Genomic DNA, 24,142 nt, shown 5'->3' with positions numbered 1-24,142 from the left:
CCACACTGGCTCCATAATTCCCTTGGATGTTAATCATGCACCACTTTGTGTCCATCTTGGAAGAAATTAAGTCCCATGTTGCAAGTTTTAGTCTTAATCTCCCAAGATTATTATCTCAAACTACTGAAGGCTTAACTATGTCTGGCACTTTGTATTCCAATAAGCACTCTTTCACTCACTTTGCTTTACCTCTCAATACCACCGACAGGCATTCATTTTATATGAGTGGTTTCAAAACTCTGGAATCCTGGAGACACTGATTTACATATAAGAAAGAGTCCCTGTAGGAAAATTTGCAAGCTTGCTCTTAAGAACTACAATGTTTATGAAAGCCGTATGTCTTTGTGCAACAGGAACTATATTCATAGTTCTTAGAATTTAGTAGCTAGCTAGTGCTAATTTCACACGTGGACACACAAGCCCTGACCACAGATAGCACAGTTCCCCATTTTTCTATTCAGGTAGGAAGTGTTACTTGCCTGTTGAGTTACTATTTGCCATCTTCTAACTAACACCTTTTAGGTATTAAATAGTAATCTTTTGTTTGGTTTTCCTCGATTCTAATTATTTAGCAACTAATCGTGACCAAACTACCTTATACATTAAAGTAAGTCTCAAACGTGATATTTATCATAAGAATTACCTGAGGAGGCTTGTTTAAAATAAATTTAAAGGCAGAACCTAGCCCCTTCCAGAGGGTTCAATGAACAAGATCTGGGGTAAAGCCCAAGCATGTGTGTTTAACAAGCACTCCAGGGGACTCTGTGCAGGTGGTCCATAGTCTACAGTTTTTTGAAAGGCACTAAAGCCTTCATCCTGTAGGTAGTCATCTAAATGTATCAGTTCCTTGGAGTAGGGCTGTACTCCCTGGTCTCCCATAGCACACTGTGAAAACAAGGTAGGTTTTGCTGCTGCTGCTATTTATTGAGGAGAAAGGAAGACAAAGGAAGAAACAATATTAAGAGGAGAAAAGAAAAGCACATGTTTTAACGAGCTCCCTCCCTCTCCATTATTTAGGTTGCAACTAAAGCAGGAAATCTTAAGCTTTTTTAAGGTGTGGACTTCAGGATTATAACACTAATTCTATAAGCACTCAACTCTCCACTAAATAAATGCCTTTCTCCACTCAAACCCAATGTTCCCTAAAGAATTTCAAGACCTACCATTTAGTTCCAAACGTGGGCAACAATTATCTAGAAATTCACAAACATTTCAAAGCAGTAGCCTTACCTTGTTGTGTCTTCTTCCATATCTTAGTACTCATTAAAAACCAAAAATATATCAAATGATACAAAGGAGAGTGGTAAGTTTACTTAAAAGAGATGTTCATTTTTTAAAATTTAATTATAACTTGGTGGTAGGCTTTTCATGCATGGCATCGCACCTCACTAAATGTCTGAAATTAACTATGATCATATAGAATTGAGAATATCAGATCTTACCAATAAAGTAGGTGCAAAGCTTATAAAAAAGTGATTTTACTTTTTACTCCCACTGGTGTTAAAACTAGGACCATATGTAGAATTTATATAAAGATCAAATGCCTATACAGCTTTTTAAGTACAAATTTATGACACAGGCAGAGAAAAGATCAGACAGGAAAGAATATTAACTGGACTTTGTCTCATTTTACTTGCAAACTAAAGGTCTTGAGTAACACAGTGTATTTTATACCAAGCTAAAAGCCTTAATCTCCATTAATTATTTTCCATTAGTTTACTATTTGTCTTTGAAGTCTATCTCCATTTCTTATATCCATTCTTCAAAAAGGTAATAAATAAGATTCTTTTAAAAGAAAAGGTAGTAAATAAAAATACAAATTGTTATAACCTTCCTAAACACACACACATCTAAATACATTGTTACATTTAACTGAGGCCTCAGGCTTACTTCTAAGAGGCAATGTTCAAGTATAAGATCCATTTCTTTTTTTTTTTTTTTTTAAGATCCATTTCTTAAACATTACATTGATACAGACAAGGAGGACAAAAAAAATCAGCAAAAGTTAAAGCTATACCAAGGTGATAGGATTCTAAGGCTTTCTAACCTGGTCATCCACGTTGCATATCTCCCCCAAATGTGCACCCAACTTCCCAGCATCTTGCCTTTATGGCAGGTCATGACCCATCCAGCCTCCCAGCATCTTGCCTGTATGGCAGGCCATGACCCATCCACCCCTCAGTGGATGGTCCTAAGGGAGGACACCACCACACTCACCACCACCCAAAGGAAAGATTTATTTCTCTTCTTTCCCTCTACCCAGTTGTTAACTCTGGGCTAGAAAAGAGATACCTGAAGGGAAATGAACTTACTCTAGGAGCTTGCTGGTTGCTCTCCCCTGAGCCTGGGGTTTCTGGGTTTCCCTCCCTGAGAATTAAAGAGGAAGACGATAGGGATGGACAAAGATAAAGCATTTCTTGACCCACTTTTCTCAGTACTTCTCTAAACGACTCACTTTCAGCAGTTTACATTGCTGCTAAAAAAATTTGTTATTTGGATTTACTGGGAAGGAAAGAAAAAGGACACTTTAAAAAACCTATTTAAAAGAAGAAAATAGGCCGTCTGCCCTTCCACGCTTCCCACTTCTGAAATGTGTGTCTCATCCACGTCGATTAACACGTGAGCTGGCCCCCACGTTTCTTTGTCGTTTTCTAAGGATGTGCTCCGGTTGGAGGTTCGCTCACAATCACCCTGGCTTTGAGACCACGGCCGGATCGATGAGCTCGTTTGCAGTTCAGGCGGCAAAAGAGACGTTAAGGTCCCCTACCTACCTTCAGGGTTGGACCATGGCCGCCTAGCTTTCTCCGTTTCACAAACACAACGGGTATGTCGGTTTTCAAGGTCAGTTCGCAGAGCGCTCCCTCGAGGCCCCGCCCGTTCTCTGGGGCGCAAAAGCAGAGCGGATCCGGTCAGTCTTTCCGCCCGGGGCCGTGGCGGGAAGTGCGCGGCGGGGGCGGGGCTTCCGCGTCCCAAACTGCACTCGCCCGGGCGACAGCCCAGGCCCCAGCCCCGGCCCTGACCTTGACGAAGGCCGGCCACCAGCTCGGGTCCCGGACCGGCGCACCTACACGCGGGCTGGAAACATGGCCTCGAGGCCAACTAACACCTCCCAACTTAATCTTCCTTTGAACTCTGCATCGTATACACAGAATGCCAAAAAACCAACTTCCAAAGTTTCTCTGAAATTTGAAACCTCGAGGCAAAATTAAGAACACTGCCCACTTGGGGTGCTTTTATTAGAGAACCTTGAAATAATACAGCAACACCCTAAATGACATGCTTGGTGCAAATGGTCCAATTTTACAAACGGGCGAACTCAGGTAAAGAATGAGTCAGTGAGAATTAAAAATAGACTCTAGTTATACTGACATCAGGTCCATTCATGAGACAAAAACCACACCAGCCCCCAAAGTATAGCTGTTTGACAATAACAATAATAATAGCAGCTAACGATTCTGTAGTGCTTTGCATATGTTAATACTTAATCTTCATAACTACCCTGTTGAAGTAGGTCCAATCAGGTCCATTTCACCAATAGGGAAACTGAGGCACAGAAAAGCTTCCCTACCCAAATTCAAGCAGCTAGTCAACAGCAGAGCCAGGATTCAAACCAGGCAGTGCAGTGTAGCCTTTAACCCCTACCCTGTACTGCCTGATACAGTGAGATAAGCGCCGGTTCCTCTTAGTTGTCTCCTTTAACAGCCTAGGGAAAGTCACAGGAGTCTAAGCCTTGGTCTCCCCACTTGAACACACGAAGACACACGTGATTTGCCAATCTCTCACAATTTCTGAGGATTCAGTGGTGGGAAAATTCCTCGAAAGGCATCCTTTAATCGTTATACTCGCTTAATGCTGACAAGGCTCTGTCAATCTATTCATCATATTATCACCTACATTTCAAGACTCGTGCATTAAGAAATGATACAGAAACTATTTTCTCCGATATTCTGCAAACCGTCTCTATAAAGAAGAGCTGGAGACAGGAAACCACCAGCCGACAGGGGGCCGGTCTCACCTACCAACACGCCAAGCTTTCACCGACCCGGGCGAAACAATGAACACCGCCAAGAAGCTCACCCGACTTAAGAGAAGCCTCGGCCCTACTCAGACACGCATTCAAACGTCTCCCCTTCCCCTGCATCCACAAGGCACCCGGCAGGAGGATGCTCTCGGCCCAGAGTGTTCACAGCCCAGGGGCTTGGGGCTTCCTCCGTTTTCAGTAAACCCGAAGCTTACACGAACACGAGTCCTTGGGCACCAGGCGCTCCTTCAGACGTCCCAGCACCTGCTGCTCCGGTGCAATGCGGGACTGAAGCAAACTGAGGAGGAAAGGCTGCGGGTTCCCAGTAGCTCCGAGAAGCCGCGCCCTCCTCTGAATGGGCGGGCAAACCGCCAGAGTCAGAATGACAAAGCAAAAACCCACTCTTCGTGCAGCACTGGCAACTAGGCTGATGCGCTTAGCAAAGTGGGATCTCCTAATTGGGTGACAGCATATCCTCTTCCTGCTCACAGCGCGCCCAACCCAAGAAAGGAGCAAAAACAATTTAAGAAATATTTGGAACCGGAACCAAGAGTGTGCCTTAATTGAACAAAACTGGACTATGCCCTCGGGCAGTGACTCCCGAACTTTGCTACTGATTGTAATCATGCGAGGATCTTCAAAAACGCTGCCGCCTGGCTCCCACCCGCAGACATTCTGATGTAATTGGTATTGCTTGCGACCTGGCCATCTGAGGTTTTTAAAACTCCCTGGATGATTTTAGTGAACAGCAGTTTGCGACCTACTGCCCTAAAGTAATGGATTAGTCAGTCTGGTGATTCCCTAAAGGAAGCGATTAGGCTTTAAAAAAAAAAAAACTTCTAGTCCATCCTGACTAATTCTGAAAAGAAGTGACAAATTTTCACCAACACATAACTTCGCTTTATAGTACTTCCTCCTTATCCCACTCAGATTTTGGTTCGTCATGTTGTTGAAGGAAAACTGCGTATATTTAACTCCAGCCATGCCCGGCACCTGCAGCCAGCTACCCGAGTGAGCCACACTCCCTCATACTTCCCTGCTCTTACTCATATTCTTACTCAGCACCTTGTGCTAGCAGGTAGCTATGAATATTTGATGAAGAAATAAATAAATGAATGTCTTTCCCACTTCTTTGTCTGGATACTGCCAGACTGAAACACGCTCAGGTTGCTGGTTTCTAAAGGCTCCGTGAAGCCACAATTTGCTCCTTTTGAGTCCCCTCCCAGGTGCAAGGCAGAGGCTTGTTGCAGCCTCTCAGTTTCAGAACGCGTTCACACACACACACACACACACTCACACACACTCTACACATTGTGAGGGAGGGAAAAAACCCTCTGCAGACACAATGGGACCCAGAGAGGACTTTGATCAAACAGGCCTTGCTGAGTGCCCCTAGTCTACCACACCTAGTTCATGGTATACTTTAGTTTTCTATGGTGATAGTTGTTCTTCCTGAATAGGCCCTTTAGGCGGTTAAGGGCAGAAGGTAGAAAGTTCTTCCTGAGGTTTTGTTTCTTAAAAATAATCAGCCCCAAATCATCCTCAAACCAAAGAGACACATTTGGGGGTGGAAAGTTTTGTTCCCCTACAAGGTGCTAAACTGACACTCTGTTTGGTGGTTATTTATGTGAGTGCCTAACCTGATGCTGGGGTCCTTAGAAGAGAAGATGGGTCTAGCACATAGGTGTTCAGGAAACAAGATGACTTAGGAAGGAAAGAATGAAAAAATGTGAAGGAAAGACAGCTGGGATTAAGGCAGAGAACTTACCATTTACTCCCAGCTGCTGTGCCAAGCTTTGTACTAACCAGTTTACATGCCTTCTTTCATTTAACCTACACAAAACAACCCATGAGTTGGCGTCATAACTCCACATTCTTAAACATCTATAGAAGCTACAGTTTATTGCAAAAGCATGTCTTAGGATACAGAGGGACTTTAAAATCATTTACCTTAATGTGCTAAAAGCAAGTGATAAGGGTTGACTTCTAAGAGCCTTCTGGGACAGACAGGTCCGAGTTACCATAGTTAACATTTTCTAATGGCATTCCAGAAAAGGCTAGATAAGGCATTTTAACTTTAAACTGTTCTTAAGTGAGCAGATTATAGCACAAATCCCAAGAGCAGCTCCATGTAGTTATTTTTTAAGTTAAAAAAAAAATCACCATTAAAAAAAGCTTCACTTTCCTTTCAAACCCAGATGCCTTACCCTTGTCAGGAAATAGAACGCCTTAGTTCTATTTAGTTGCTGGTCAATGGAAGAAGAGCCGCTCGCAGGCACTCACACCCCCCTCCCCCATTTCTCATCATGCAGCATTTGTTCTAGTGGTACATCTTGCATCTCTTGACTGGGTTCATGTTATTCCTCCTGCCTAAAATTATCTTACCTCCCTAAGGGCCTACTCCCTCAAAGCTCATCTGAAATGTCATCTCCTGTGGGAGGGCTTGCCTGATTTCTACCCTGTGTTTATCGCTCCTTCCTTCTTCTGTGTCCCCAAACACCTAAAAATAATTACAAATCATCTAAAGCCAAGAGAGTTTTGAGAAGGCAAAACCTTGCTTGATTTATCATGCCCTCCCAGAACCTGTTATATATTGTAAGTATGCAGAAAATGCTGGAAAAGACCCTCTGTTCCTGAGCTGTCATCTAAGGACACTATTAACAGGTCTATGAAGGTGTTCAATCAAGGGTCCTCTTGCACTAAACTACCATTCCTCAATAAGTCTTTCTCATACATACACACTGAGCTAGAACCACCTTCCTGACACCCAGATCTCTGCGCAATCCTCCAGTAGTTCTCTAGGAACCTCTAAATAAAATCCAAACTCCTCAATTGTACTGAGTTGGCAACGGCCACCCTTGTTAAACCTAGATGTCCACATATTCTGTACCCTACTTAACCAGAAAACATTGCTGGAGAAAACACAGAAATTAAAAGTAATTTCACTTTAGGGCTTCCCCGGTGGTGCAGTGGTGAAGAATCTGCCTGCCAATGAAGGGGACACAGGTTCAAGCCCTGGTCCAGGAAGATCCCACATGCTGCAGAGCGACTTAAGCCCGTGCACCACAACTACTGAGCCTGTGCTCTAGAGTCTGCAAGCCACAACTACTGAAGCCTGCGCCCCTAGAGCCTGTGCTCCTCAGCAAGAGAAGCCACCGCAAGGAGAAGCCTGCACACCGCAAAGAAGAGTAGCCCCCGCTCGCCGAAACTAGAGAAAGCCCACGCACAGCAACGAAGACCAAACATAGCCAAAAATAAAAATAAATTAAATAAATAAATTTAAAAAAAAAAAGAAACAGCCAACGCAAGAGGGACACTCTGACTCTCCTTTCTGTCTCACTGAAAATAGGAAATAAGTCACTCATGTGAAATGTGCATCTAGAGGTAGAAGGACACCCTTAACACAAAAGATAGGGAATTTGGGGCCAGGAAGCCTATATAAACAAACTCATTACTTCTTTAATATACTACCCCAAGCCCAAACTCTGCTGATAATCGTCACTAGTTGGGCACCCAAAACCTAAGTTTCTTTGTCCTGTCAATTCCTCACAAATGTATTGTTTCTTTGTCTAAAAAAGTATAAAAGCTGCCTGCTTTGGCCACTTCTTGGGTACCATTTCTATGGGATCTCCATGTGCATGAATTAAAATTTGTTTCTCTTTCTCCTGTTAATGTCTTGTGTCAATTTTATTATTGGTCCAGATATAAGAACTCAAGACAGGTAGACTGGGAAATTTCCCCCTCGCCAACACTCACCACCCAGTTCTACAAGGGTTAAGTCGGAACCCAGTTCAGTTGCCCACCAACCTGAGAGGAATTCAGGATGGAAACAGGATGAAGCACTCCGTGCTTTAGATAAACAGGCCCTTAAATAGCCAGATGCGTATCTCAGGAAGAATTTTAATGACCCCAGATTCTTGCATCTTCTCATATTTAGCTAAGCACTTAAACTTGAGATATCTGTTCTTTGTGATTAGCAGTAATCTTTTACCAAGACGTATGCTTGACAGTGTGTATTTCCTAGCCAAAAAAAAAAAAAAAAATCATATATAAACGGGTCTCTCCCCTACTTCTTCGGAGCAACTCCTCAGAGTTAACTGAGTGCTGTCTCTGGGCTATAGTCCTCAATAAGACCCTGAATAAAACTTAAACTCACAACTTCTATGTTGTGTGTTTTTCTTTAAGTCGACAACACCTACACCTTGCCATTGGCTCATGACCTGCTTTCTACTTTAAGAAAAGAGAATCAACCAGACAGAACTCCCACCTATTTCCCTTTTTTTTTTTTTCCGGCTGTGCCATATGGCATGCAGGATCTTAGTTCCCCCACCAGGGACAAACCCGTGCCCCCTGTATTGGGATCAAGGAGTCTTAATCACTGGACTGTCCAGGAAAGTCCCAAAGTCCCACCAACTTCCATCTCAACCACCAAGCTGCCATATTCCCCGCCTTCGCTCTTGATTTAATGAAGGCCAGCCTCTCCACTTGTGTGCGCATTTTCATCTTTTCTTGACTTCTCAACCTTCGATAACTTCACTCCTCCCATTAGCCTCCCTCTCTGGCATCATCAGTTTCTTGTTCTCTACCTGATCATTCCCATCATCATACAAGCACACTGTAATGTTCCCATTTTTTAAAGTCTCCCAAGATCCCATATGCCCAATTCCAGTAGTTACCACCCAACATCATTTCTCCCCTCACAGGGCGAAAAAAAATTTTTTTTGGAAAGGATTCTTTGTACCCTGAGAATAAAGTAGGGTAGGGAGGTCAGGAAAGATCTAAGTATATGGCACTCGAGCAGAGACCGGAGTGAGATGAAGGAGCAAGACTTAAGAGGGGAAATCTTTCTAAGCAGAGGAAACAGGAAACAGCTCCCTAAGCTGGGAGCCTGCCCAATTTGTCCACAGATCTGCAAGGGAACCAATGTGTCTACAGCTCAGTGAGTGAGGAAGAAAGTGGTAGGTAGTGAGGTCAGAGGAGTAGCCAGGGGTCAGATCCCAAAGGCCATAGTCAGAAATTTGGATCTCATTCTTAATGTGATAAGAAGCCAAAGTGTCACAAGAGAGGAGAGGGAAATGATCTAGTTTGTATCCTTAAAGGATTGCTCTGCTGTGTGGAGGAGAGACTAAGGTAGGGACTCAGCGTGGAGGAACACAGACCAGTCAAGAAGTTACCGTGGTGGTCCAAGCTGAGATGATGAAGGTTTGGATTAGTGAGTTGAGAACATATATCTGAAGATAAACCTAATTAGTTTTACAGATGGATGGAACGAGGGGTGTAAAAGAAAGAAAAGAATCAATGACTCCAGGGTTTTGGCCTTGGCAACTGGGTAGATGGGAGCACTCCCTGATGAAAGGGGGGATACTCAGGGAGGAGGAGAAAAGATGGGAATGGGAGAGATGGAAAGCAATAGTTTGGGACAAATGCATAGTATGGTTTGAGAAACCTACTGTTATCCAAATGGAGATTTTGAGTAGGTAGCTGGTATGCAAATCTGGAATTCAGGGGAGAAGTCAGGGCTAGAAATAAAAATTGTTAGTCAAACAATAAACAATAAAAATTGTTAGTCAAATATAAAAGGTATTTAATGACATGGATATTGCATTGTAGATAATGTTGGGGTTTTCCAGAGAAACTGAGAGAGAGAGAGAGAGAGAGAGATTTTTTTTCTTTCTTTCTTTCTTTTTTCTGGCTGCGCAGCATGCAGAACTTCCCCAACCAGGGATAGAACCCATGCCGTCCCTGCATTGGAAGCACGGAGTCTTAGCCGCTGGACCACCAGGGAAGTTTGAAAGATTTATTTTGAGAGAATGACTCACAGCATTTGGTGGCTGGCAAGTCTGAAACCTACAGAATAGGTCAGCAAGCTGGAAATTCCAGCAGTCTTAATGTGGCAGTCTCGAGTCTGAAGGCAGTCTGGAGGCACAATTCTTTCCTCTGCAGGAGACCTCAATCTTTTCTCTTAAGACCTTCAACTGATTGCAGGAAGCTCACTCACATTATGGAGAGTAATCTGCTTTACTCAAAAGTCTATTGATTTCAGTGTTAATCACATTAAAAAATACCTTCACAACTACATGTAGACTGGTGTCTGACCAAACAACTGGGTACCATAAAATCAGCCATCACATCATGCGACTAGATGAAATTACCTAGTAAGTTAATGCATTTAGAGAAATGAAGACAGTCCAGGACTGAGCCCTGGCAAAGTGCAAAGGAGAAGGGTCCAGCAAAGGAGGCTGAGAAGGGAGGTAGGAGGAAAACCAAGAGAATGTGCTAAATCAAAAGCCAAGGAAGACGTGCTCCGAAAAGGAGGAAGATCAATTATATCAGGTGCTGCTGAGAAAACCTGCAAGATAAGGACTGAATCATGGAAGTTATTGCTGACTTTACTGAAAATGATTGGGGGAAAGAAAGCCTAAGTACAGGCGGTTCAACAAGAAACAGAGGGCTTCCCTGGTGGCGCAGCGGTTGAGAGTCCGCCTGCCGATGCAGGGGACACGGGTTTGTGCCCCGGTCTGGGAAGATACCACATGCCGCGGAGCGGCTGGGCCCGTGAGCCACGGCCGCTGAGCCTGCGCATCCAGAGCCTGTGCTCCGCAATGGGAAAGGCCACAACAGTGAGAGGCCCGCGTACCGGTAAAAAAAAAACAAGAAGAAACAGAAAAAAGGGACAAGGAGATAGTAAGTATAGCCAACTCTTCCAAGGAGTTTTGCTATAAAAGCAGAAAACAATGGGATTTTGTCTAAGAAGGAAGTTATTATAGCATGTTTCAATGCTGAAGAATTAATCTAGTAGAGGAAATTTGGTGATTTCCAAAGAGGAAAGGAGCAAGATGAGATCTGTAAATTACAGAGGCAAAGTACTTTGACTATATACATCTATTATGCAGCAGACTTAAGTCAAATCTAGGTTCCATCACTGATTAGACAGTCAAATTACTAAGCCTCTCAGCTTTCTCATCCTCTTTCTACAAGGTCCTCTGTGGTCCTTCTACCTCTTTATCTCACCCAAACCTTCCCTCCGTCTCTATGCCCCAGCCATTAGCCTTATTTCAATCCCTTTAATTAATCTAACCACAGGCTTTGCTAACTCCCAATCACTCAACACGTCTTAGTTCAAACATGTCTCAGTCACATAAGCCAAATCCCCCTATGAAATGCTCTTGTGTTACCATGTATTCTTTCTGATTAGTACTTACCACAATTGCAGTTATATTTTTAAGTATGGTTATTTGATCAATGTCAGCCTCCCCCTCTAGAACAGCTTAGTTCAACAGAACTTTCCATGATGATGTAAATATTCTATATTAGCATTGTCCAACCCAATAGCCTCTAACCACATGTAGTTATTGAGCAAATAAAACATAACTAGAGCATATGGGGATGTAGCTCAGTGGTAGAGCGCATGCTTTGCATGTATGAGGTCCTGGGTTCAATCCCCAGCATCTCCATCTGATTTCTCCTTGTTTAATCCTTGGAAAATATGGCTAGTGCAAGTGCTGATCTGAGTTTTAAACTTTATTTATATTTAATTAATTTAAATGTAAATAGCTACATGTGGGCAGGGATCAGGATTATTTATGTTCATCACAGTGTTCCCAGCACTTAATATAGTGCCCACACTTAGTAATTGCTCAAAAAATGTTTGTCGAAAGATTCGATCTGTACAGTGGGGATATTACTAGTTAACTTGTAGATTTCATATTTTTCTAAGAGGAAAGGAAAAAGAGTCTTTACATAGTAACTGTCAAAGATTCTCAGTCCTCTTATAAAGGTGAATCTGACCTTCAAAAATTTGCTCAATCCCAGAGGGTGGCTGAGAACATATTGGGTATCTGAATAAAATAACACCTGTAATATGCCTAGGAGTGTGCCTAGAACATGTGGTGGTCCATCAACTTCACAGAGGGCAAGCAAATAATGGTGTAGGGAAATTGGGGAAGCAGGTGATATTTGAACCATACCTGGAGGAATAATAAAGGTAGTAGTAATGGGAGTGGGAGTAATACCTAAGAATTTTTCAGTGCTTACCACATGCCAGGCATAAACTTGGGTCTTTACATGGCTAATTTAATCCTCACAATAATGCAATGAGTAAGATACCATTATTTCCCCCATTTTACAGATATCTGAAAAAAACCTGAGCTATAAAGAGGAAAATTATCTTCCCATGGTCACCTAGCTAATAACTGGCAGAACCGAGACTGATGCCCAGCCCTTGGCTATTACCATGATGCTGTTCAACTCTTTTTTCTTTTCTTTTCTTTTTTTTATTTTCGGTATGTGGACCTCTCACTGTTGTGGCCTCTCCCATTGCGGAGCACAGGCTCCGGACGCGCAGGCTCAGTGGCCATGGCTCACGGGCCCAGCCGCTCCACGGCATGTGGGATCTTCCCGGACCGGGGCACGAACCCATGTCCCCTGCATCGGCAGGCAGACTCTCAACCGCTGCACCACCAGGGAAGCCCCTGTTCAACTCTTAAACAGAATTTTTCTAAGCAGAGGGAGCAATAGGTACAAAGACACAGTAGTAGGAAAGAAATGGTGTGTTTTTGCATGACATGCAGAAACATAAGGGGAGATGAAACTATAAATATATGCTGGATTCAGTTTGGGGTTCCCAAGGCAGCTAAGTGTATGGCTCTTTCCCCTACATTCTCAGTTAATTTTTAAAATCATCCAAGTATTACACCCATATTATAAAATTAGAAACAGAAATTCCAGGAAGTTAAGAATTTTGCCAAAGCTCACAAAGCAGGTGTGTTGGAGATGGGATATAAATCTAGGTGTGCCTATCTCCAAATCTATTGTTTGTCTTACTACTCAATAATGTATAGTGAGGTAAGGGCTAAAAAAAAAGGCAAAAGGAACATGCTCTAGGGCCAAAAAAAAAAAAAAAAGATTAATTTTCTGACAAGAGCCAGGTCAGAATTCATCCATGAAGCATCTACCCGAAATCCTGCTTGGGGCACCAAGATCTCTGTGAAGCCTTCTCTGATCAAACAGAATTAGTTACTCCTTTATTTCTTATGTCAAGCTACAGAAAAGCTGTCTGTTTACATGTCTGCCACTCTCAGAACTGTCACTTAGTGAGCACCTCTGTGCCAGGAGCTTTACATGTTCTCATTAATCCTCTTACTCACCCTTTGGGATACATATTATCATCTCCATTTGCAGATGAGTAAACCAAGGATAAGAGAGTGGCCAAAGTTCTGAGAGCTAGTCCAGGACTTATGTCCTCATGCTCTTTCCTCTCCACCACAGTCATTTTCACTCTGGGGGCTGGTTTTTGCACCCCCCGTACTTGGCACAGTGCCTTCCCCATAGTAGGCAGGTTTGAATTCAACTGGCAGGATAGCAGGCTTTCGAATGTTCATGAAGTAAAGAGAAGAGAGTCTAAGGTGTCCTGGTAAACCAGCTTTGGGTGGCAGTTGCGGGGAGAAGCCCTCACTTGTAGCATCTGCCAGTTTCCGTGGTATAAATACCCCCACTTTGGCTGATTTCAAGCTACAAACCTGCCTGCAATATTCCCGAACGTTTAACCATGGCTCTCTTGTGCTGGTAAGAGGCAGCTCCAGCACACCATCTAAAAGCTCAAGGTCATCGGGTACAAACTACTTTCCCTCCTACATGTCTTCTGCATGGCAGCTCTCTACACTTAGACTTCACTGCAACCCCAAAAGGATAAGGATTCTTCTACCTCTGCTAAAGCTCACCTTTATCAGAGCCCATGACCTATTCTAATTCCAAGTACTCTTAGGGACTCCACATCCCTTAAACATCCTCTTCTTAACTTGCATCCCTGACCATTCAATATTTAAGCCTTCTGTCTTCAAATGTGCCCAGGTCTCCTCTTTTGTGAATATTTCAGCTGATCTCACAGCCTCATCTAGCTTTCTGCTGACAAGCAGTATGGCCCAATAGTTACGGGAGCCTCCTCTGACATCACATAACCTGGCGTTTCTGCTGACAGGTGGCATGCCCTTAGGCAAGTTCCATTACCTTTCTGTGCCTCAGTTTGCTTATCTGTAAATGGCCATAAAAAATAGCACCTGCATTTTCTGTGGCAGTTGTGGAAATTAAATGAGTAAGTAGACGTAAAGGGCTCAGAATGTGGTAGGTACTCAATATTTGAGTTGCTATTATCACCATTATGTCCTTAGGCATGGCACAAATCTAGGAAGACCTCAGTGTGGTTAAGAGTTTGGATTTTCTCCTTTGACAATTTAGTTATTCACAGTAACTGTTAAAAATGTGTTACACTAGGGGCTTCCCTGGTGGCGCAGTGGTTGGGAGTCTGCCTGCCGATGCGGGGGACGCAGGTTCGTGCCGGGGGGCTCCCGCGTGCCGTGGAGCGGCTGGGCCCGTGGGCCGTGGCCGCTGGGCCTGCGTGTCCAGAGCCTGTGCTCCGCGGCAGGAGAGGCCACGGCAGTGAGAGGCCCGCATACTGCAAAAAAAAAAAAAAAAAAATGTGTTACACTAGACTCCGTTTAAAACTTAATTCAAGGGGGTAACCTATTCATCTTTCTTTTAATTAGCAGTCTATTGTTAAGCATGCCGTTTTTCACAGTCATCCCCTCTCATTGCTCACAGCTTGTTCTTTCTCTGGTAGAAGAAAAATGTAATTTTCTCAAACAACTTGCTAAAAGAAATGCAAAGACATGAGGAACTTAAAAAAAAGTTCCTCATGTCTTTAATCCATTTTGTATCACATGTACCTACATGCATAATGTACAAACACTAGTGCAGAAACATCCCCCTCCTGCATTCCATTTGTTTTAGGTCTCTCAGCGTCCCATTTCAACTCTAGAGGAAAGAAAACCTTTTTAATCTAGAAAACCAACTGGCCAGCAGAACCTCAGGAGGTACAGGCTTTACTGCAGTCAAGCCTCAGACGTCTCGTCTTATAAAACTGGAGATCAGCCGCCCTCACCGCGAGCCAAGGGGTTGTGTGAGTATTAATTAATAGTCTTAAACACCTTTTAGATCTTACAGATGAAAGGAGTGCCATATACTTTATTATCATTATTAACCTCCAAATTCTTAAACCCTATTAGGTAGTTGACATTGAGAGGAACATCCCCCTCTAATTCTCCAAGAGCCCAAATTCCAGAATCCCAAGAGAGTTTATGACTACGAATCGGTGGTGGAGGGCTATGTTCACCCATAAAGTAGCCTTGAATATTCCTGATTGGCAACTAATACTCCAGAGCTGATTTGACCTAAGAGTGACCTACGTCTCATTTATAACTTGTATTATTAAGACCACCTTTTCCCTCTAAAGACAGATGAGCGCGTTGTGGCTCCTCCACCAGAGTATTTCTGAATTCATTTATCTACAGATTTACAACGCTCACTTATCTTTCAATAATCTCAGGAATTCTTTTGAGGCCCTGTTGCAATAAAGGAGGCTGGACTACCTCCTACTCATCTTGATAGGGTTCAATGTTACCCATTAAGTGAGTTTACTAGGCCTCTAGTTCAATGTTCCGTCATTGGCCTTTTTTTTTTTTTAAACATCTTTATTGGAGTATAATTGCTTTACAATGGTGTGTTAGTTTCTGCTTTATAACAAAGTGAATCAGCTATACATATACATATACCCCCATATCCCCTCCCTCTCACATCTCCCTCCCACCCTCCCTATCCCACCTCTCTAGGTGGTCACAAAGCACCGAGCTGATCTCCCTGTGCTATGCAGCTGCTTCCCACTAGCTAGCTATTTTACATTTGGTAGTGTATATATGTCCATGCCACTCTCTCACTTCGTCCCAGCTTACCCTTCCCCCTCCTCGTGTCCTCAAGTCCATTCTCTACGTCTGTGTCTTTATTTCTGTCCTGCCCCTAGGTTCTTCAGAACCGTTTTTTTTTTCAGAGTCCATATATATGTGTTAGCATATGGTATTTGTCTTTCTGACTTACCTCACTCTGTAAAGTCATTGGCCTTTCTAAGAAAACAAAGTATTTTCCAGCTTACTACCATCACGTGATGACCTTAGTATGGTGCCTCTATTCTTATAATTGAAGTAGAAGAAAAATGTATGGAAATTATTGTACTAATCCCTTCAGACAAACCAACCTCAGCTGTTCCACAGGTGAGCAAAACCAAGATGTTACTAGAATCATGAACTGGATTCTTGACTTTCAGCTTCCTAAAATAATTTCATTTCCCCATCTTCTTATATGGCTAAGTGACTAAATTCTGGCCAATAGGATGTAAGCAAAGTGTCATGTGCAACATTCAGAAAATGATCTTAAATGGAAAGGACATGCTGTCCTTCAACTCTTCTTCCAACTGATGGCTGGACTTTGGGCACTCATCTTGGGACATAAGATGGAAGACAAATGCTGAGGACTGTGGAACATGAAAATAGGAGGACTCAACATTGGTTCCAACACTGTAGAGTACCATAAATGCCCTGGACACACTACCCCTATCTAAACTTCTTTTAGGTGAGAGAGAAATAAGCTTACATTTAGTTTAAGCCACTGTTATTTTAGGTTTGCTGTCACATGTGGCAAAACCTAATCCTAACTGAAACATTTACATTACACTATAGGAAACACTTACATTTACACTATAGGACGTTTTAAAATAAATAAATAAATAAAGCAAAGGAAGAAGAAGAGTTATTCAAAATTTCCCCATCTGGATGCAATCAAGATCTAACTCTTGGCTCAGTCCGCAGACTTTCCCTGAGTGCTTCTGTTTTTTCCCACAGCTGCAAACCTCACCTATAGATTAAACCTTTCCAAATCTGTATCTCCCACTCATCCAGACCTATGTACCTACTAGCCTATATATCCACATTGGACAATCACAACATGTCCAAAACCAAATTCATCATCTTCCCTGGTCCAAACCCTGTCTCCTTTCTCAATGACTGATACTACCATCCTCCCTCTTCACGGCAGAAACTGAGGCAGCTTGCCTGACTTCTCCCTCTGCTTCAGCCAACACTGGATTGTGATCATCTGTCTATTAAAACCTCCCCCTAAGGAAGAACCAGATCTTATTCACCTGTGTTTCCTCAGTACCTACTGCATGGCAAGACAGATGCACAATATTTGAGTGATTATTCATATTTTGTGCCTTTCTTTCCAGTCTTTTCCTACACTTTTTCAAGCAAGATATGACTATTCTATAAAAACTATTTTAAACTCTTTGTTTTTTCATTAAACATTATAGTACTGAAAGTTTCCCCATGCTATTAAATATTCTATGTGAATCTTTTTTTTTTTTTTTTTGCGGTACGCGGGCCTCTCACCATCGTGGCCTCTACCGTTGCAGAGCACAGGCTCCGGACGCGCAGGCCCAGCGGCCATGGCTCACGGGCCCAGCCGCTCCGCAGCATGTGGGATCCTCCCGGACCGGGGCATGAACCCATGTCCCCTGCATCGGCAGGCGGACTCTCAACCACTGCGCCACCAGGGAAGCCCTATGTGAATCATTTTTAATGGCTGCATAATAGTACATGAATTAGCAGCTACTACTAAGCACTGACTATGTGTCAGGAACAGTACTAGGCATTTTACACACAATCTCACTTTATAGATAAGAAAACAAAGGCTCAGAGGAGCAAAGAGTCCTCTACTTGTGATGACTATGACTAATAACCCACAATAGAGAATGAGCCCATGAAAGGCAGAACTCATATCCTTTATGTATAAGGGCAGGCCCTCCAGTATTTGTCAAAAGAATTAAAATAATCAATAATTTACTAGAATGTGTATCTGGCAATTAAAAAGATTTATCTTGCCTTATAAAAAGCTTAATCTATCCTTTTCATATCTGACTACAATGGGAAGAGGACATTAATTAAACGCCATGTTAGATGCATTACAAACACCCTATTTAATCCTAACGACTCAAACAGAGGAGTAACACTATCCCATCTGCATGGATTTGAACCCAGGTCTGCATAATACAAAGATATATTTTCTACTTCCTATTTAAGAGAAATCCTTTTATAAAATGTGTAAGTTGTTTTCTTAAATAGATAATCAGCTTCCCTACTTGCCTTGCATTCATTCCAAAACAGAAATTTACTTAAATAGAAGTATATATGTATGGATTCTGATGTGACTTCTATATAACCATTGGTCTCCATCCTCTTGATCCATTTATACAAAAGCAAAGCACACATGAGGGGTCCAACCAATGCAGTGGTTATTTCCGTAAATAGCACTAATACAGGTGTAAAAACTGGCCTGGTGTGTGAGGTGTGTGTGTCTGTCTGTGTGTGCATGCATGTGTGTAGAAATTAGTGGGGGAGTACCATGTCCAATAAGGTCATAAGCACAGCTTAGCTCAGAGAACAGTTCAGCATTGATTAAGAGCCTGGCCTTTGGGCCAGATTCCCTAGTTTCAAGTTCTAGCTCTGTCACTTACTGGTTGTATGACCTTGAGCAAGTTCTTTAACCTCTTTGTGCCTTTATTTCCTTTTCTGTGAAATGGAGAAAACAGTTAATATCTCGCAGAACTGTATGACTGAATTAGTTAACACTTGAAGTGTTTATAGCAGTGACTCATAGAAATTGCCATATAAAGGTTTCCTGCGAAACATGAACAGATAATAGAGATAACAATAATATAACATATGGAAAAATTTTGCTCCATTAGTAATCAAAGAAATACAAATTGAAATAAAGCTATATTTTTTTACCTCTCAAATTGGCAAACGATAGTTTTTAAAAACTTATTATTTCTAAGACTCACTAAGAACAGGGAAAACTCATTGAACTTGTGGAGTTATCAATTAGTACACATCACTTAAAAGGCTCTAGAACTTTAGAAATGTTCATACTCTGACCCAGATATTCATTCCAGTAATTATCCTGAGAAATAATTCTAAATACAGCAAAAACTTTATGCCCAAAGAAAAATATTTCTAACTTGTTATTCCATAGTAGCAAAAAATTGGCAACAGATTATTTGTCCAACCATAGTGGAATGGCTAAATAAAAATATTATATGGAATATTTCATAACTGAGAAAATTATTAAGAACTTGTAATAACATGCAAACTATTTTAATAATAAAACAGAATACAAGATACATAAAAGATACACAAAAATATTAATAGTGGTTATCTCTGGATATAACTATATGTTATTTTTGTATTTTATTATAACGCAGTCTCTATATTTTCTCAAATGAACATTTCTGCAGACCAAACCAAAATGCTTAAGGAATATCTTAAGCCTCATTCATAAAACAAACAGAACAACCTCCATGGATCCCCACTTCCTATAGGATAAAGTCTCTTGACTTTTCCACTTTTATCTCTGATCGTTCTCTCTGTCAGGCCCTCCTTACTACATTCGCTCTAAATGAACAAGCCGTGATGTTTTCTAACTTGTTTTTGTTTACGGCCGTGAATTCCTCCCTTACTACTTTTTTCCACTGGGAGAACACCTATCAACACCCTATCACAGCTACTCTGTGATCCCACAGCCTTTAGAAGAGAGACAGATACAAATAAGCAGAATGACCTTAAAGAACGAGACTGCCTTATTCATCTTTTTCTCTCCAGCCAGTGCTTGGCACATAAACAGGTGCCCAAAACACATCTGCTGAACGAATAAGCATCAGTACCAAAGCGGTGAGACCTGAGCTAGCCTGGGCTCCTCTGCCTGTAGGGGCTTTTATTTGTTTAAGGCAAGCAATCTCTGAAGAGGCGACTGGGAAACCAGATAGCCTGGGCTTGACACAGCAACACTGAGCAAGCTACTAAAACGCGGAGCATCTTCTTCCTCACTTGCGAAGCAGAATTAAATCCAGCAACCCCACAAGGTCATTGTGAGGACTGAGTGAGAGAGATGTGAAACACTGGCATAAAAAAGGAATGTTAGTTCATCAATATATCTCAAATGTTAGTTCCTCTCCCTCTTGCTGAAGGCATTAAAGCCGTGCCTTCTATAAGCAGCCAGGGGACAAGGATGATACACCTCAGAACCCCTGGGCTAGTAACATATGGCATCCAGATCCATACTTTCAGCAAACTGTCACACATGTCCTCTCAAACCTTATATCTGCTTTCCACATCGATAGCTGAAGAATGGTAGCAGCTGCCAGACCAAATTAAGATGATTACCTTGATGTTGTCTGTTACTCAGATCAAAGTCACTGGGCAGACACTCGAGACCAAGATACAAGCTTTCATGTATCAGCCAGTCCTGTGAGTGGCAGCCAAGGTACAGCTGCCACGGTGGCAGGTGGCACAACCTCCGGTTACAACAGCCATCCTCACATCTAGGAACACCTACCATAGTATCAGTGCCATGAAAACCATACACAAGGCAGGTAGCACGAAACGTTCTGAGGACGGAGGCAGTGGAAGTAGAGGGGAGGGACCAGGAATTACCAGTGGGTTCACTGGCAAGCCAACTATCCTATTAATACTTTTCCATGCTTTGTTTCCTCATCGTATGAAGGTGATATTACCTACCTCACTGATGGTATTTTGAAGATTAAATACGGGAGCATGCATAAGCCTCTGGCACAGGGAGGATAGGATTTGTGACCATTACCACAGCCCAAACACAGATACTAATGCCATGCCTTCCGGTGCTGAGCGCCCCTCTCCAATACCAATCACAATAGATCTGAGTTCACCTTGACAGTTGTTCTCAAATAATAACCTTAATTCATGTACACAGGCTCAAAATTGGCCCAAAAGAAGGAAGAAAACCCAGTCTCACAAAGACAAGTAGTTAGAAAAAAGAGAAATACTTAATAGATTTTTCAGATAATTGTGGATATTCTTTTTTGATACTACACCAAAACTCAACAAGTGGTGGTTGATTAAAGGTTAGGTGCAGTGTGGAATCTGAAACCATGTGGATGAGGTTTTCATCCTCTATCACATTAAAACGCATTGGTCTATCTTACACTTTGAATGACTCTTTTACCCATGAAAGACTTTGTAAGATCATACATTGACCATTAAGAAAATATTCATTCACTAAGCTATGCAGCTCTTCCAAATGTTGACATGTTTCAACCAGAATATTTTTAAAAAATTACATTCATAAATAGTACCACCAACCTCATCAGAAAAGTCTTTAAGTATTAAAAAGCTGTTGAGCTCACATGGCAGATACAACTTCCCAAATTCTAATATTCATGTGAAAGGTCAAATGTTATCATTAGCAACAAACACTGTCAGTTGTTTTCCTTGAAGTGACAGACTTGTTTTGTTCATTTTGGGGGAAATGCCTGCCAAGTACTCAAGTTTGAATAACCATAGTTTGACTGTCAGTTATTCTTTCAAGTATATATGGTGTTCCATGAAAAAAGCAGCTAGTTCAGTTTGCAACGCAAACTATTAATTGCACGAGTGCTTCTTCTTGAGAAAATCATCACACTCCTGTGGCAAAACACTTTATGCATTCTTTTCTCATCACACAGAATATTAAAAAGATGTATACTCAAAGGGTTGAGATTTAATAAAGTTAATAATGTTTATGACTTCATCGAGAATAGTCTTAAGTAAAATAGACATTTTCTTTTACTGTGTGTGTGTGGTGGCGAAGAATATAATATAAACTAGTATAGTTTGGTACCCCTAGTTTGATTCATGCTAAGCCATCAGCAGTTTTACCCACCATTGCTTTGCACCGTCAATGAAAATGTCAAAACAGTAATGGTAAATAACATTTCAACATTATTATGAAAAGTTTTGACCTTGAGTATCCCCAAAGGTCACAGGCACCCCCAGAGGTCTGCAGACCACATTTTGAGAACTGCTGGCTTACTTTATAAATCCTGATCTGTCCCTGCAAGCTGGGCAGACTGTGAGCATGAACAGGAAGAAAGCTTCTTATGTGTGATGAGGCAACAAGTGAGGACACAGAGCACCATCCACTCCCTCATCTAGTAAGAGGTTCCCACTCTTCAACCACAGACAGCTTCAACCTATCCCAATACACATGCTTTTAAAGCAGGACTTTAGCAAGGGGGGAGTGGGAGCTCCCAGCAGTGACCTATATATCTATGGCTCACAGGGCGAGAGCTTCCTGTCTGATTAGTGTTGCCAGAATCAAAATTTCAGAGAAGTTGATGCTTGCCTTAATTGATCTCCCATCCACCTTTTGGCACCCTTGCCAACCTCCTTGCCTTCTGACTCATGCCCCTCAAGCACCTGGCACATCCATCCTGCCTATCCTCTTCCAGTGTTACCTCCCTTACTTTTCCTATCCTTAATGGACATGTTCATTTGCTTTATCTTGTTAGTTTAATCACCTTTTTTTTTTTCTCTAATTCACACCAAGTTGCAAGTGACTTAACTTTCCCAGGAAAACTTTTATTTTTAAAAGGCTACTTTTTGGCCTGAATGAAATTTTAATTATTGGGATTTCCTTTCATATACTATGGAGTGTTTAGGAGCAAGAGTCTTCCTTGATGGAATGATAGAAAGCTCACGCTAGGAGAGACAGACAACATGGTATTACGGAAAGAACATAGACTTCTGAATTAGGCCTGGGTCCAAATTACAGATATATTAGTTATATGACTTTAGGGAAGTTTTTTGACCTCTCTGGGACTCAATTTCTTCACCTGTAAAATATAGATAATCTCTTCTTGTAAGGATTAGTGACTTTGTATATAAACCCAGCAGAGTCCCTATGAAACAGCAGGCATTCAATAAGAGGCAGCTATTATCTGGTCTGTGTTAGGGAATCTGTCTTTAGAAGCATCAAATAATAGTTTCCTGCTCCACCACTACCTCCTTTCTGCTGAGCCTAGAAATGAGCTTTCTATCCTAGTTACCATGTCTCTCTCTAGCTGAGTCTCTTCTCTATTGTTTTATTCCTTTGGAGACTGGGCTGAGACTATAAATGCTTAGGACTCTGCTTCCCCAAGCTACTAGGCCTGAAGATTACCTATACTTCCTGATCTGGAAGGACCCACTTTCTAGAAGAGAAATGATGATGCTGGCCACTTGATCAGATTCTTAATAATGTCTGACTGCTGAGTCTTTGGGATTTTCTGACCCACGAACAAAAAGCATGATTGCCCTGGTCCTAGGAAGAGGCTATCCACTTTCCTCTACCTACCTTTCTTTCCCCGGGATTTCTAACCGTATGCAACTATTTCCCAATGGTTCCTTTCATGGATCTTTATCATTACTGGTCTTTATATGTTCTTGCCACAGTTTCTAAATACACCTCAATTTATATTTAATTAAAATATTATTTGATATGACTTTCCAGAAAGGAGGCAAATTTGCAAAAATAATAAAGTTACCGTAAAACTAGCAAATACTGTACCTGTAACTAGACTCAAGGTTAGTAGAAATAATGATTTCAACAATAGGAAGCTCAGAGTAATACCAAGGCTATAAACTAAAGACTAAAGGTAAATATGATTAGTGCTAGGGGAAAGCTCTGCCTAAACAGTCAAAAAGAGGAATCAAGTGGTAAGAGCTTATTAAACAATAAAAACCTCAAGGAAGAAAAATAAAAACAAGACAGAACAGATTAAATAAAATGTACAGTCATCAGATATAATTTACATATTAAACAGAATCTTACCTGCTTGATCAAGTTCGAGCAAAAAATAAGGAACAGATATAGATTTAAATAACTTCTTTACCTGGAAGAAGTTGAAAAACAAGGGGGAGAATGTAAAAAAAAAAAAAAGTTATAACCAACAGTAGAGTCTCTTGCCCACGTTTGTTACTTTCCTCCTCAATCAGCCTTCTCCTCTGAATACTTTCTAGTTCATTTTTATGTAACCCACAAGATACTCCCTGTTAACAGAAAGGTATTTAAGAGGGTATTTGAAATCTGTTGATTCTAATCTGTTTTCAGTGATGCACCTGTATGGCCCCATAAAATATATTTTACATGTTTAGTGACTCAGTCTACCCCACTATAAAATGGGTTTAATACTAACCATGTTTAAAAAGGCACTGGAATACTTAAGGTTTCCAAAACATCATGTGGCAACCCTGAGAAAAAACACATCCTACTATAGTCAAAGTATTATTTCTTTTTGGCCAAGTAACTTTTAACCAACAAATCAGTTACAAAAGTCATATGAGCAAGGTTATATAACTTTTAATGGCAAACCCCCAAATTTTAAAGATAAGAATCCTTTCTAAGAACGAT

General features: G+C 41.6%; 1 protein-coding gene, 1 long non-coding RNA gene and 1 other non-coding gene across 5 annotated transcripts in view; 1 reads left to right on the top strand and 2 right to left on the bottom strand.

Moving 5' to 3' along the window:
* The window catches only part of TXNRD1 (thioredoxin reductase 1), a 72,709-nt gene extending 68,260 nt beyond the window's left edge, over positions 1 to 4,449 (bottom strand). Inside the window, exon 1 of one of the 3 annotated variants that reach the window (XM_067697790.1) lies at positions 4,237 to 4,449. The gene's annotated coding sequence lies outside the window, so the exon portion shown is untranslated. The other 2 variants (XM_067697791.1, XM_067697789.1) reach the window with 2 other exon arrangements.
* Positions 4,450 to 11,403: 6,954 nt separating this feature from the next.
* TRNAA-UGC (transfer RNA alanine (anticodon UGC)) lies at positions 11,404 to 11,475 on the top strand. Its single transcript has one exon. It is a non-coding gene; the product is annotated as a tRNA-Ala (tRNA).
* A 6,971-nt stretch (positions 11,476 to 18,446) lies between these two features.
* The window catches only part of LOC137202352 (uncharacterized), a 45,041-nt gene continuing 39,345 nt past the window's right edge, over positions 18,447 to 24,142 (bottom strand). Inside the window, exon 3 of the long non-coding RNA XR_010932554.1 lies at positions 18,447 to 18,471. This is a non-coding gene — a long non-coding RNA (uncharacterized lncRNA). The remainder of the gene's footprint in view (positions 18,472 to 24,142) is intronic.

The sequence above is a fragment of the Pseudorca crassidens genome, chromosome 11 (assembly GCF_039906515.1).
Source record: "Pseudorca crassidens isolate mPseCra1 chromosome 11, mPseCra1.hap1, whole genome shotgun sequence".
NCBI lineage: Eukaryota > Metazoa > Chordata > Mammalia > Artiodactyla > Delphinidae > Pseudorca > Pseudorca crassidens.
The sequence above is the reverse complement of the archived record's forward strand: the minus strand, read 5'-3'. Positions and strand labels throughout refer to the sequence as shown.